The sequence below is a fragment of the Dromaius novaehollandiae genome, chromosome 11 (genome assembly GCF_036370855.1).
Source record: "Dromaius novaehollandiae isolate bDroNov1 chromosome 11, bDroNov1.hap1, whole genome shotgun sequence".
NCBI lineage: Eukaryota > Metazoa > Chordata > Aves > Casuariiformes > Dromaiidae > Dromaius > Dromaius novaehollandiae.
The window spans coordinates 17,805,856-17,820,409 of NC_088108.1; the positions used below are offsets into that span (position 1 = coordinate 17,805,856).

Consider the following 14,554-nt stretch of genomic DNA (forward strand, 5'->3'; position numbering starts at 1 on the left):
GGGAGCTGCCCCCGGGCAGCCCGGCGAGGCGGCCCCGCTCAGCCGCGTGCTTCGGGGCGGGGGCGGCGGGGACGCAGCGCCGACCCCCCGCGGAGGCGGCGGAGCGGCCCCGCCGCCGCTTTCGGGGGATTCTCCGGGCGGCCGCGGCAGGGCGGCGGCGGGAGGGGGAAGCCCCTCGGCCCGGCCATTCGCCTCGCCGGTGTCGCTCCGCCCCCCGCGCTGATGTCAGCCGCGGGGAGGGCCGCCTGGCAGCGGCGGCGCGGGGCGCGGGCGGCCGCGGCAGAGCCGAGCCGCCGCCGCCGCCGCCGGGACAGCGCGGGCTCCGCGGCGCCGCCGGCAGCCAGCCCGCGCCCCCAGGGGCGCCGCCGCGGCAGCGCGGGCCAGCAGCCAGCCCCGCCGGGAGGCGGCGGGCGCCCCGCTCCTGCCGGCGGCTTCCCCCGGCCGGGCGCTGCGCTCCGCTGCGCTCCGGGCGCCCGCTCGCCCGCCCTGCGCGGGGAGGTCTCTGCCGGGCTGCGCCGCGGAGCCGCCGCCGAGTTAAAGTCCCCCCCGCTCAACTTGGGGGAAGCGGCAGAGCCTCTGAGGAGCGGAGCGGCGCTGCCAGGCTGCGACTGCCTTCTCCTCCCTTGCAGCTGCAGAAGCAAATAACCCAACAAAAATAAAACAAACTCAGGCTTACCTAAAAGTTAGGGTCCTTCCCCCCACCCCCTTCCCTTCCCGGTTTTATCCGCCGTGTGGAAGTCGCCTGTGAACCTCGCTCGGCGCGCTGCCGGGGAAGAAGCGGCTCGCGGTTTGGATCGAGGATTTGCCGTCGCGAAGCAGTGTAACTTCCATGCAGCGGGGCAGCCTTCGCTCCTCTGAACGCCGCGGCGATGCGCTGAGGAGCCCCTGTGGACTGACATCCTGTGCAGGGAAGGAACCGAAGGTAAGAAGGGGGCTTGGGGCGAGGAGGGAGTCTTATCGCCTTTTATACCATTTCGTGTGTGTTGTCCAGCATCCCTTCCTCGCCAGAGCAGCAGCAGTCCCTCCAGAACAGTATTAACAGGCTGGAACTGGTCAAGTAAAATGAAAGTCTGCTCCTGTGGAAAGTACACCGAGCTCGCAAGTGACTGCAAAAAATATTTATTTTTAGTTTGCTAATACACCACGTTTGTGATCTGCGTTCGCAGCGAGGACAGTGAGCTAACTTACTGTATGTAGCTCAGGAATGAGGGGATCTACTGTTTCGGTGTGTGATGGGCAGTTTGCATTGTGTTGAATGTGTGCCTCCCACCACCTCCCCAGAGCATCCCATCATCCTGTTTGATTTGGTGTTTTTTGCAGATTTAATGCCTACTATTAATCAGAGGGGGAAAGGGATGAAAAAAAAACATATGGAGCATTTTATTGATGTGATCATAATCCTGTAATGGAGATTGCATTAAATGAGGATTGCATCAAAATGCCTAGCTGCTGTGGAGAGAGGAGAGAGCAAAAACTATGCTGGATTGTAAATGAAGTTCTTTGATTGAAGGATTTTCTTGAACCGTGGAGGGATGTCTGTAAGCTTAAAGTTGCTGTGCATGTGAAGGAATGGAATGAGATAAAAAAGAGATCAAGATGAAGTATATTTTAATTTATTTAAGCTCTGGATGCAGATAAAATTGGTTAGAGCCATTGCAGTGATGTCCAAAGAATACTTGGTTTCAGCTGTGGAGACCACAGAAAGGCAAGGATAGGAGAGACCACAGAAAGGCAAGGACAGAGTATTTCCTGTCATTTTGGGAAGGGAAGGATGGTTCATTTATGACTTTTGCCGTAATGGTATAAAGCTTACAGCCTGCTGGTTGCAAGCAAAAGCCTTGTAGGTGATCTGGAAAGCAGAGGATTTATCTCATTTTCCTTTTGCAACCTTGGCATAGGAGCCTGTAAGGAGTAGCTCTGAGGTATGTGACAAGAGGCAAACAGGGACTTATTTGTCCCTCTTGGACACTAAAAGAAACTGTGAGCTTCAGAGAGATTGGCTAGACTCATCTGATCCTGTCTTTCTGAGCTTGAGATGATGATTCATTTTAGGTAATTGTTGCTGCTTATCTCAATTGGCAAAAGAGGGGAGAAGATGTTCAAGTTTATTGAACCAAAGCAGAGCTGAGGACAGTGGACATTATCACCTCACCCTTGCCTTATTTTTTGCTGAATTTCATTCTGGCACAGAGAACTGATTCACAAAGAGCACCTTCTTCAAGTCTTACTGAAAAGCAATCCAAAGAGAACAGAAAGCCAAAGATAGATTTTTGACTTTCTGCTTGTCAGTGGTGGAAATAGTTTTGATCTGTCAGGTTACATAGGTCAAAAGAGGTAAGAGAGGAGAAAAGTTATTTATTTAATTACTAACATTTTCACACATACAAACAAAATGGTATACAAATAAACATCAGACTGGGCAAGACCTCTTTCTTAGAACCATCCAAGTTACAGGTCCACATAGACAATACAAAAATTTTCTGTAAAAATGCCCAGTAGTATTTCTGTACAACTGCAGAAGAACTGGTTAATATAAAATTATAGAGAATGTAACAAAACAAAATATCTGAGGTTGTCAGAAGTAATTTGTTTTCCCATTTGACCTGTGTATGTAAGCTGAGGTAATACCTCCACGTTTGAGCGTCTCTCATACTGTATATTTGGCATAGAATAAAGTTGAGAAAAAATGCTTATTTTAAATAAAATGAAGAAAAGCAGTTTAAGCACAGTGAATTCCTCTAAAGCATTTTATTTTGGCAAAAGGAGACTTTTTGTGAATTGTAAAAGATGAGTTTAGAATATTAATGGCTAAACTCCAGGGAGCTTAGTGTTAGCTCAGTAGGCAGAGGGTTCTTCCTCTAAAGAGGTATCTGGACAAGATGTGTTTAAATATCAAGCCATGTTCACTTGAGACTGTTGGTATCATATTTTAAAATCAGTTGTTATGCTGCTTATGGGAATGATGCTTAATCTGGAAAATAAAACAAGTATTCCAATAGTACTAACTAACTCTTTTTTTATAGAAAGAACAAGTAGTGTTCTTCAGTCATACTTCCGTATGTACGAGTGCTCCAGATTTGCCTTTAATTTTTATCAAACTACAGCTGAGGAACAAATTTGTCTTTCCAGAACGTGGTTATCCGTTCAGATCTTAGTTTGCATTTGTTTCTACAGACCTCTTGCTGCTTCATGGCTGTATTGTTCATGCTTGCAGCGTTTCTTCAAATGTGAGCCTAAGAGTGCCTTGCTATGGTTAAAGGATAATTTATATTCAGTGTAGTACTGTCTGCTCAGTGGAATTGGCTTTATACATCACAGCCTCTGCAAAAAAGGAGATCAAAGATCTGAACCTGTGGTCCTGTATTGCATTTGTATTCTACATGGACTTGAGTAATCTTATACTGGAGTCATTCACACTCCCATAGTTAAGAATATGTCAGTCTTTCCACTAAAACACCCATTTGTTCAGTAATTTAACATTCAGTTTTAAAGATGGGATCTAAGCTTATGTTAAACACATTCGTGCAGTAGAAAAAAGAGAGATCCTATGCAATGATGTATGACAAAAATTGGCATTTGCTAGTAGAGCACTGTGAAGTTGCTTTTAGAGAAAGCTCGGTAGAAAATAATGCCTGCCTGATAAATTTAGAGATGAAAAGGAAGAAAAAATCTTTTCAGGTTTGGAAAGCCCCTGTGGATCCAGGTGAGTGTTTAAACCTAGATTTTAAAGGGGCCTGTGATTGTTAAGCAGGCACTAGGGCACTGGCTCAAAACAGGAATTAGTCAGATCTCAGTTTAATGGTTCAGTCTTAGTTTGTATTGAACTAATGCGTTTGGCATTATTCCAGTTAGTTATTTTGAGGGTAAAGTTACAAGAACAACAAAACAAAACCCCAGACCTCATAACTTAACCACTGATGTTATCCTTTTAATAAGCTAAAACAACTCTAAATTTTGGATAATGTTGATTCTCTGACACAAGTGTTGAAAGGATTTTTGGATGCTGCTGCCAAAGCACACCTCTAAGGTAGTCCACCTGAGAACAGCCATTGCAGTAATCGCGCCTTCCCATTACAGGTGCAGTGAGTGGTACTAATGGTCAGTCTACATTTAAACATGACCCTTTTTCCTGAAGGATCCTAAAATCTTTTACAACTGTTTATATCAATTATATAGCCCTGTTCCAACAGTAAAGTAGTTACTTCAACAGTGGAGAAAAGTTGAGTGTTTATAAACATTTTCTGCACATTTCATTTTAGAATTTAAAGTTTATACTTTACAGGTAAAAATACCCGTGGATAGAAGGTTACAACTGAATGTGCTATACTACCTATACACACTGTTCAAGTGGCAGGTTCAAGTACAGCTCAGTATCTTTACTGTATTCCAAGTATTTTGGATTGGATGGAATAAATGTATGTTGTCTGACTGAAAGTTTTGTAGTTTAAATAAAAATTCATAAGTGAGATTAATAGTCTTTTGTCCCAATGACCTCTTTCTTCAATGAGATCACTGAGAGGAAATTTGTTACAGTTGTCCCTCTTTACTGCAATAAAGTACTAGTGACCATATCTTTCTTGGGTCTTTTGAAAATTCATGCTCCCCGCATGAAGGCATGGCAGGATGAAGCAGGAAATTTAGGGTAGAAATGGGAATTTGATTATCCCTTTAGATCTGTGGGGAGACACCCATTCTCATTATCCAACGGTAAAATAAGGAAAATAGATTTTAAAGACAGTCTTTTTCAATTACGGTTTCTGAATTAGTAGAGTGACTTGCCAGAAAGCATAAACGCTTCTACTAGCTTTTGCACATTTAAAAGCTCCGCTGTCCTTATAATTGTCTTTAAGGTGTTGCATTGTGAATAAGAGTGGGATTAGTAGAAAATACATTTTGAGGGAGTATTATCTCTGGCACAAGTGGATAAAAGATTTTTTTTTAATTAAAAAAAGTTAATAAAATTCCTTTTTCCAAATACAGAAAATCAATACTTTTCACAATTAATAAAATTTCCTATTTGAATGAAAAAAAAATGTTTGCAGGAGAGGTTTCATGAAGGTCCAGGGAAATGTAATATAAATAATGACAATTTAAATTTAAAAGAACTTGGAATTTAGTGTGTAGAGAAAGTCTTGTAAATGGGTTTTCTGCAACTCTGTTATAATTAGACATTCTTTTTATTTGAAATTTTGTTTTATTGCTTTTAGTAAGTATTCTGTTGAAAATGACTATTTCAGATGTGCTAGAGAAGAAGTGTTTTTCCATAGATAACATAAGTTTTAGCCTTCTTGATCCAACATGGCCTGAGCCAAAGCTTCTTGGAGACTGCGAAAGCATTCCTATTTGAACATAGTCTTAAATAATTGCTTCTTGCATCATGTAATAGGTGCTTCAGCTTCTGCCATTTGTTTAGGAGTTAATATGGTGTATAGAAGGCATTGCTGTATGGGAGTTTTGCTTGCAAGGATGGCAGAATGTAAGCTGCTTAAAAGTGCTTTACCAACTTTTCAGGCGAAGTTCTGTTCAAATTAGTGTTGTTTTCCTTCATGTAAATTGCAAAATACTCCACATGGATTGCATACTTTCAAGGGGGCCTACAAAACCAGATCAGAGAGCCAAATATTGTTCTTAGAGAGACAGATGAATATTAAAATTGTTGGAGATTTCCAACTTCAGTAGTGAAATTATGAACAGAGGTGGCCCGCTGTATTTAAAACCCATCACTGCTGGGTTTAATATGGCAGTTTACAGTGCTAAGAAACACTGCCTGACTCACTTTTCTGCCAGTGGAACATCTTGCGTTGTATACTACTTTGATTTGACATGGCTGTTTTGGGAATGATTTTCTTCCTCCAAGCTGGTCTAGAAATAAGATGTCTCTGGTGGTGCAGTCTGTTTGTATATCAGTGTTTATCTGTTACATCCTTAAGGACATAGTTTTATTATTTTTGTAAGAATTTAATTAGTAATTATGTGAGCTTTATGCTGTCTAGTAAAGTAGAAGGAAATACATACTAAAGAGGAAAAAATCTGACAAGTGAAAGTTTGCAATGCTTTAGGCACAGCGTATTTTATTTAACCAGCTATTTGCACCTTCATTGTTGCTACTCTGTGCTAGTTTGTTGAATAGATGTATATGTGTGGAAATCTGTGAACTAAGAGATTTATTATGACATACCTGCGCACGCTAAAGCAAAGCAGTTTTGTTTCCAGCTTTATACCATAGCACATAATACAGAGATGCCCACGAGAAGAAAAGTGAAAATCCTTTGAGGGATGATTGTTAGAACAGCAGTGTCCACTGCCTGCCCTTAGCCTTCCTCTAGCTCAGATTTCATTAGAGGGTCACATTTTTTGATAAGGCTCCTGAGAAAGGAAGTTTCATGACTCTGAAGAGGAAATGAGTTTGATCTCTGCCAGTGGAAGTCATAGTTTAAACTCTTGTTTACTTAAATGTGCAGGATTTGTGATTGCTTCTGTAATTATAAGAATATATGTATATTCCTTTCTCTTGACAAACAAGAATTATGAAACTGTGTGTCCTGACAGGCACACAGGTTACTTAGATCATTGGATTTTAACTAAGTATGCTGGTCTTCCTCTCCTGAAATGGAGGGTAGCTTCAATAGGAAGCATTATGTCAAGGTGCAGGCTGGATTCACAAATTGGAAAGAGATTTTTCTTAGGGCGTTTAGGATGTTTATGACAAAAGACCTAGACTTGACTTGCCAATGTTAATAGGGGAAGAATGCATCATAGCGTTCCCTAAATCTATGTAGAGAAAAGTGCAGGGGAACTCTTGTGTTTTGAAAATTTACAACTAAATGGTGACTGAATACGAACTGTAATACACACATATAACTCCATACTCAAATAATTTGGGACCTGACTACCTTAGTTTGTTCAAATAATAGTTGCTGCAGCCAATTTATAAATATATGCAAGGTACAAGGCTAAAGATAAAGTTAAAATGAAATGGAGTAATGGCTTTACTTTGTCAATCATGTAATTGATTCTTGGAAAATGTATGTGGCAATGTTTTATAAATTAAGATCTAGAATAGCAGTCAACAAACTAATAACTTGCGATGAAAAATGGGAATGAAATGCATAAAATTCATTCTCTGTTCATTTTTCTGTCTTGTGAGCTTGTGAGACTTTAGTACTAGAGTGAATGGTAAGCTAGGGTTTTCGTAATAGTTTCCTGTAATCTCAATTCCGCTGCAGTAGACTAGTTAAGTGCTTGTCCGACGAGTATACATACATGTCTAATTATCAGAGCATTCTTTTTAAAAAACTGTTGTTAATGTTCATGTTGCCCTAGTTAGTTTTTTGTAGTTTTATAAAATAATTGGGAATGACCCTTTGCCTCTGGCCAAATAGTGGCTGAAGTAGCAGGTATAGCTTCTTTATCTTCTATGATTGTACCATAAACTTAAGAAAAAAATCATATATGCAGACGCATGTAGTTGTTTATGGCATTTGCCAAATACTAGGAATAAAAATGATGGAAGAGCCTCTTGGCACTGGAAAACGAGTGTATTTTAATAGTATACAATCTGGAATAACGATGAAGAAAAACACTGAACTATCATACCATTTTTGGTATTCACATATTGTTCCCCATCCTCCCATTTTTGATGTATAAACTCCTTAGAAAGCCAGAACATCCAGGAAAACACCTTAAACCACATCTTCTTAACACAAATTTTCTTTAACCTCTAAAAAGACTAAAGACTCGTGGGCCACCAGTTTTGTTTTTAGACAGTGTGTTCAGTCAAACAACAGTAAGCTTATACCTTTATGAAACTAGTTTTATCTGCACTTTCAAAGAAAATTATTTTCAAGAACTGCACTCAAAGTACCCTAAAGAATAATACAAAGTATGTTTGAGATGAGTTCATACAACATTAACTCCCATATTTTAAGCTGCAAAGGGTAAAACCCCAAAGACGTGGCACATTGCGGGGGGGGGGGGGGGGGGGAAGGCCACTTAAAAAAAGTGAATGGAAGGCAGAAAGCAAAGACGTCAGTAGTCTTGTGTCAAAGAAATGTTTCACTAGTATTTGTAGTCAGAAACTGAGGTTTTCTGAACTGGGGAATACAGTAATTATGTGTGGAACCTTCATAACCTTCTGATGAGAAACAAATCAGTATTATCTTCCAATCTACAGTATTGTGTCAGCATTGAACCATGCTAGCCTCACTGAAAGCTCTGAGGTTTATGTGCTGAATAAAGAGACGTTCTGGGCAACTAAATATCAGTGACGCTCAGAAGAGCTTGGGTGTTGATTGTGTCACTCTCTAATGTTTTTAAGAAAAGGTTTAAAAATTCTTGTTTTCTTCTCTTGTCCCTGGAAATAAAGTAAATTGAATTTTCATGTTTTCCACTCTTTTTCACTTTTTTAATGTAACTGAAGTATCTATCTGAGCGTAATATTGTAGAGTAGAAGGATATTTTCTAATAGAAATAAAAGTGCCATTTTAACATGTAGGTGAAAACTTGGTAAAAACATCAGGCTTCTTTTTACAAAAATAAGGAAACAAGTATAAAGTTAATAGAGAACTCATGCTCAATGATACAGAAACTGAGTTTCTTTAAGATCTTTGACAAGAATGTGCATTTGAATTAAAGCAGTAAACTAATGACTTTTATCAGGCAACCAAGGCAGGGCTAATATTTTCAAAAGTACTTCCATAGTTTGGATGTACAGCTCCTATTTTTCAAAGTGGATTGGACTTTGAAAGAGCCTGCAGCTTGTCTACTTTCAATAAAAAAATATAGTTTTTTAAAACAGTGCCATCTTTGTTAAAGAATAGTTATAGTAACAGTTTGTACCTCAGCCAAGTTTTCTTATACCTCTGTAATATTAAGCACATTAAAAATAGTCACCGTCTTATATTCAAAATATGGTGCAACTCAAATGTGATTATTCTATCAAAACCTAAAAGCAAACTATGAACTTATGATAAAAATTGCAAAACTTAGCAGGGTTGTACAAAATAAACTTTTTAAAGGAACAATTATGTATTTTCCTAGAATAGATTCAATAAAAGATTTTAAATACTTAAGAAATAAAAAAGAGGTGGCACAAAAGAATTAGAAAAGTTGTGGCAGAAATAAATCTATTATAGTTAGACTCTGCAGTATTTGGGTTGAGTTTGTGACCTACTACCTCTTATTTCACATTACCTGTTTTGAGGATCATCGAACAAATAAGGTTGAGTATCAACCGGCCTGTAAAGTTGATATGATCTGTCATAGCAGAAGATTCATCCTAACTAATTGCTACTAAGTTGAACCTCCTGCCCAGGAAAAATCCTACTCGTCTTTTAAGACAATCACATTAAGCCTGAATTCCAGGCAGAAGAAGAGATCTTTTTTACTTTCTCTTCGTTTAAACTTTAAAATCCAGTTAGAAAGACTGAGACAACGCATAGAGGTTACAACATTGGCTGAAGAGTTGATTTAGGAATAAGGAAGAGAACTGACTGAAATTCACCTGAATTTATGATCACTGACGTTCTTTTTAATCATTTTAGAATGGTGGACTAAATCTGATAGGTGTCTGAAATACATAGTGCTATCCATCAAGATGGAGAAAAAGGTGCTGGTAAATATGTTTCAATAGGACAGTCTTTTTGTGATTGTGTTATGGACCTCAAACCCAATAGGAAATTTATAACATTAAGGTGAATGGAATTTGGCTCCAATTCTGTGTTTGAGTGGTGCTCTTTGAAACCACTATGTAGGGTATTTTTAAATTACCAAAATATTTCTGCTATGTGGGAATGCTTATCTTCATATACTAAGGTATATAATCTGTTCAGTGGCTGCTTGATACAGGTATTTGTTATCTGGCAAAATTAAAGCAGGTTTCAGGTTTGGTTAATGTTGTTCAGCATCAGCAGGAAAATCTAAACAAATAGAACATTTTCCTATTAAATTTGATGAAAGCTTAATCTGGCTGTTTACCCGGATTCATTCAAACAAGTGTCATTTGTTATGAGTCCCCTTAATGCACAATGTTTGTATTTTCATTGTACTACACTTAACAAAAATGAATATTTAAAAAATAATAGCTGAATCAAAAAGTAGTGCAATGTCAGTCTTAAAAACGTTTACAGTCTCAGTTCCTCATATGTAATTCATCTTGGCAGGTACAGTACTTTTAGGTTTTATTGTATTTTAAACGTTAAAAAAGCTTGAAAGAAATCATTGAAAAAAGGTTTAGAGTAAGTGACTTAGATGAGGCTGGCAGGTGGTGCAGTATGGCTCCTGCAAGATTAACTAAATTCTGAAAATGCTGTCACTTCAGAGTATTGGCTCTATGTCTTGATTTAGTCATTGCTGCAGCTAAAGTGGTCACCTTGCTGATCAAACTGCAAGGCTGTTGATGTTGATCAAACAACAAAAACTAACTTCTGAACAATTCTGGGCACCTTATGATGACTGGATCAGAACACCTCTAACTGCTGTGGATGTGGCTATATGTATAATACTGTATATATCACCATGCCTTTACAAATATGACTGAGATGGGAGACAGATAAAGTATAGAGAATCTCTGAGGAACACTGAAGTTGAAATGATGAAAGTGCTCAAATAAAATCACTCTTTACTTTCTAACAGGTAGGAAATGGGAATAGAAATACCTGGAAACAGTGCTCAAGAGAAGAAATAAAACATGGAAATGAACTACAGCAGCATTAATTTAAGTAGCTTTGGTGTTCCCCAAATCTTTCCTGATTATAATAGGTTATATTTCAGAACCTTCTGGAGTTACATCAATAGAGTTATACCAAAGATGAATCTGGTTTATCAAACAGATAGATAAATCTTGCAGATAGGATAATTCCATTCGGTTCTTACAGGGACCTATATGCAATAATTTTTGGTATATTTGGAAATGAATTGTTTAAGTAGGCATCTTGGAAACAGCTTTCCTACGTTACTATGGTAGTGTGATTTTGGGCTATGTTATATATGTTAATTCACACTAAATCAGCTGCCTGGATCTTTCATATCTTTCTTCTACCCTTTTCTATTTTCCTGAACCTGAATGGTGTATTCAGCTGAGTTTCCTAGCAGTAAAACTCCGCCCTGGATGGGTGTTGATTAGTTGAAGCTCAAAGCACCTCAGATAAAGTTGGTAGTAAGCCAAAGGAAATAATTGATGTGTTTTTTTCTACTGATTTTGAATGCTCCAAAAATGTTCATGTAATATTCAGAATAATCCTTGGAATTTTTCGAAACTTGACTGGAAAGGCCCTGGGCAACCTAATGGAACTTAGAAGCTTTGAGGTTTGGCTAGGTAGCATCTCCAGAGGTGTCTACTGACCTAATCTTTTCTATGCAAAAGATATTGACTCCTTCATATAGATCCTAGTTTTTAGCTTTGTCTGGATTGGGATTTTTGGCTCACATTCAGGAGCCTGGTATGTCCATGCCGTTCTTGTTTGTTCAATGAATAGTGAATAAGGGAGATATAGTGCAGGAAGGGGAACTGCCTGGTGAACAGGAGAGCTGTTACTTTCGTTCTTGGAGCTGGATCTCAATGTAGCTTGCCATTCCTGTCTCCATGTGTGCTATCTGGTGTGATCTTTGGAGACTTCTGTGAACTGAGGTTATATAGATGTGCTGTGACTTCAACAAGTTGTCTATTCATTGCATTTCAACAGTGTTCTCCTGAACACAGTTTAAAGTACTGCTTTTGATCTGTGAAACACCTTTCAGTTTCATTTCTGTTTCTAAGGAAGACTTGATTTTTTTTTTTTTTTTTTTTACACAGAAGAACAAAAAGTTTGGAAAACGGAAGCCTCAGCTTTCTAAACATTTGAGCTGAAGGCAAGAAAAACTGATTTCTCCCCCCCTCCCCTTGGTCCTGCAAGACCGAACTTAGTTGACATTCATAGCTGTAAGACAAATCTGTTCATCTGTTTTTTCCTGAGTGTTTTCTGGAGTGAGCACATCAGATGGAGTGTAATTTTGTTTGTATTTGTGAAGAGTATTCCGCTGATGCTTCATGTTGATGGTTTATTGCTCTTTATTACAAGAGTGTCTAGAGGTTGATTGACAGATTCACTACAAAAAGGCAAGAAATGAAGTTTCTGGAGAGGGACTGAACACATTGTGTGGGTAAGAGAGAATATGATTAGACTGAGAATAGAGTATTTTTATGGACAGAAATTTAAGTACTTTCATTAGATATGAGAGAAGACCACTGTAAATGACACAAAGATTCTTAAAATTCTTATAAAAACTAGAATTTTTAAACTGGTCAAAGGACTGCTACCTTTTACTGAAAAGCATCCTAAAAGTTACCTTTTTGGTTCCTCATTCTGACAAAATACCATTTTCTCATTGCACTGAAGCTCCTAAATAGTACTCAGTCACAGTAGCGGATGAACGAACTGGGTTCACCATGGTAAAAATTGCAACCGGGACAGGCTGCCCTGAGCAAGTGTGCAGTACCTGTCCTTGGAGGCTGCGAGACCAGACTGGGTAAAGCCCTGAGCAACCTGCTGTGACCTTACAGTTGACCCTGCTTTGAGCAAGAGGTTGGACTAGATGACCTCCAGAGGTCCCTTTCAACCTGAATTATCCTATGAGCTTATGTCTTATTAGCTCATAGTATAATTAGGCATTTTCTAGAATCCGCAAAGAGCCTTCCAGTTTTTGCTCTGAGAATGTGAGAACTGAACACAGTGTAGGCTGGCATTTAAATGTCTTAAAGGGCTGACCTGCAGCTAGATATGCTGTATGCCAGTTTAGGGGTGTGGTATTTTGAGACTGGAAAGGACTTTGCAAATGCTTTCCCCAAACCTCAAAAATGGAATAGGGAGCAGAGACACAGAAGGAAGTGAAGTGATTTTGTTCGCCTGCGTTTGTTAAATTTGCTTTGTTCTTTTTTGATTTTTTTCCACTCAAGATTGTAGCTCTAATGTACAGGTACATAAATTTTGGAACATAACTATATAAAGCCAGTTATCTTTTGAAGGATCTTTATGGTTACAAAAACTCTAGTTTATTCTTTGTTTCATCATGGAATTATTTTTCAAAGCAGGCAGTAAAACAAAAATTGTGTACTGGAAAGTAGCGATGAATGTGGCTGAGTCTGAACTAGCATTTCATTATGTTTTGGTAAAATTAGATTAGATTGTTTCTTCCTTTCAGCACTATCACTTATTTTCCATGTTGTCCTTATCACTTGTTGCCATTGGTATGTTTTATTAAATATCTAAAAGGAGCACAATACTGCACATGATAAATTTAGGTTAAAAATTACTTCCGTGGGCTTATGTTCATTTATTTGGGCCATTCTTAACTGAAAGCTCAGCACATTTATGTGCTCATTCAGTATTTTCAGTCAGTGATTCTTACTATACCATTTCAGTATCCATTTTGTTTCTGCTGCCTGTGAAAGAACAGTTTCTTTCCCTTGAAAAATACTTGGCTATTACTAAAATATTTCAATAAATCTCTGCTGTCTGCAGTTTATTTGTAATTGTTTGCTCATGAAGCACAGTTGTTAGATTGTTTCCTTCACATTACATCAAGGAAAGGTTCTTAAACTAATTATTTGTTTATCTTAATGAGTGTAAAAGTCTGTATATAGCATTTATAGCATCTTAGCCTTAGACCACCTCAATCTTGGACGTTTTCACACCCTGCAGATGTGGATTTTAGATAAGCAGAAAGAGCAAATGGTGTATACAGGGAAATCTCTAGTAGGCCAAGAAAATAAATCAAAGTTTTGCGTTGCAGAAAATAACCTACGTAGGCACTGTTTTTCCATCAATGGGAAATTCAATAATAAACTTCTAATATGTATATTGTACTCCTGAATATGCAGAATATTCCATAGAAAGATTGTATTCCATAGAAGGAGTTCTACAGCATTTGCTTCGTGCTTGTTACCGTCCATTTCAGACATGGGGCTTGGGCTTGCTTGGAGATGATCAACCCTGATGGTGCTGAATATAAAAATGTCAATATAATTAGTCATCTCCAGCAGAAAATCATTTTTGCCTTTTTTTTTTTTTTTTTAAACTGTGTGGAGGAGGGGATGAACTGGATTTCTATTACTCTTCATCATTTAGGTTTTCTATTTTTGCCATCAACTGGGAACATTTCCCAATTACTTTCTTTCCATCTTGTATTCAGGGATGGGTTATTTTATAAGATAAATCTTAATAAAAGAGAAGCTCTGATGAGCCAGTCTGAACTAGTGATAATTCAGCAAAAGCTATTTCTTGACTGATGATCAGGAATAGGACACAGAACCATACACAGTCAGCTTTAGCTATAAAATGAGCTACTTACACTATTCTAATGCTAATATAAACTATCTCTATAAAGATAGTACAAATGTTCAGTTGTACAATCTTTCTTTTAGATGTTCTGAATAAGGTCGGTATTCTGCTTTAGAGAACAGATTCCATTTCTTGTTGCATTGGTGCAAATACAAGAAAACAGAATTATACAAATATAAGATAATATGCACAAATTCCAAACCTGGGAAGTTGTTCTGATCCTTCCCTTATTTGAGTCA

The 14,554-nt window shown here is 38.6% G+C and overlaps 1 protein-coding gene across 3 annotated transcripts in view; it reads left to right on the forward strand.

Moving 5' to 3' along the window:
* The first annotated feature begins 224 nt into the window (after positions 1-224).
* Positions 225-14,554, forward strand: part of PCDH11X (protocadherin 11 X-linked) — a 539,473-nt gene continuing 525,143 nt past the window's right edge. For all 3 annotated transcript variants that reach the window (XM_026097615.2, XM_026097616.2, XM_026097617.2), the window contains exon 1: positions 225-922. The gene's annotated coding sequence lies outside the window, so the exon portion shown is untranslated. The remainder of the gene's footprint in view (positions 923-14,554) is intronic.